Source organism: Gavialis gangeticus, unplaced genomic scaffold (genome assembly GCF_001723915.1).
Source record: "Gavialis gangeticus isolate Ggan-Ray unplaced genomic scaffold, GavGan_comp1, whole genome shotgun sequence".
Lineage (NCBI taxonomy): Eukaryota > Metazoa > Chordata > Crocodylia > Gavialidae > Gavialis > Gavialis gangeticus.
In genome coordinates this window covers 152,821,922-152,823,165 of record NW_017729024.1, presented here as the reverse complement: position 1 = coordinate 152,823,165, position 1,244 = coordinate 152,821,922, and positions in this window count along the sequence as shown.

Sequence of the window (1,244 nt, the reverse complement as noted above, 5' to 3'; positions counted from 1 at the left end):
AGCTGGTGCTGCAGTTTAATATTTACATGTAGATGTGCTGACTTCTGCCTAGGTCCAGAACTATATAATTACCTTCTTGCATGCAAATCAATGTACTATGTAAGCAACAGATCTGGCATTGCACCCATCTGTTTACAATAATGAATGCATTTGACACAATGTGATTATAAATTACTTTTGTATACAGCACATAATATTTGCAATAGCCAATGGATATTCAGTAGCCATAATACTATTTAACACAGAACACATGCTGAAATTATGGCAGCAGTAACCTTTCATTTACAAAATATCCCACAGAGACATTGCCTCAGCCTTGGCCTATGTTGTGGATTCCGCTCCAAGGGACAGGTTTGTAAGGATACTTATGTAACCCGGGCGGTACTCCGAGAGGTACCTCCTCTCCAATTGAAGGGATCAGAGCAGGTGCACAAGTGCTGTGGGAGGTATAGGGACTCTCCTCCACTATAGAGCAGAGCCAGACCACCAATGGGGACTTAACCATATACCTTTTAATACTGGGAACATAACAGGCATAAATCAGAGGGTATAGTGGACACTACAATGCCCCAAGGGGGCAGGATTCAACAAAGGTTAGACACTTACAATCATTGACAAAAACAGGGTTAACAAAATATAAAACAAAAACAGCAGAAAAAACAATATAGGTTGGTGAAATATAAAAAGGTGCAAAATGTCAAATAACAAGGACATATAGGGCCTTGGTACCTGGAGAGCAAGAAAGGGGGGGAACACAATGGCCCCTTTCCACTGCAAGAAGATTTGCTTTTTGTTATTTCACTCATCCCAAGTCACCTCTGCTGGGACGTGAACCCAAATCTTCCACATGGTAGGCAGGAACACTGCTACACAGCCACCCCTGCTGGTACTGCTCTAGCCTGCTAGGGGTCTTAACCTTCCCGGAGCCCTGGCCTCACATCGAGCTACCTGGCCTCTGATTGGAAGAGCTGGAAGCAGAGCTGCGAACCCCTCAGGTCGCTGCTCAGATCCTTGCTGGAGCGGGGGGAGCCTCTGCTGCTGGCAGCAGCCTCTCCTTGGGGATCCTGGAGCCCAGTGGGGAGCCTCTCCTGCCAGCCACACGCCACGCTGCTGAGGGTCCCACTGCTGCCTGCAGGTCCTGCTCTTTCAGGCTCTTCCAGGGCACTGCTGCTGCCCTGCTGGCTCAGCTCTTACCAGCTCTGTGAAGCCCCTTCCTTGTTGTCCCTCGCTGGTCTCTCTCCTGA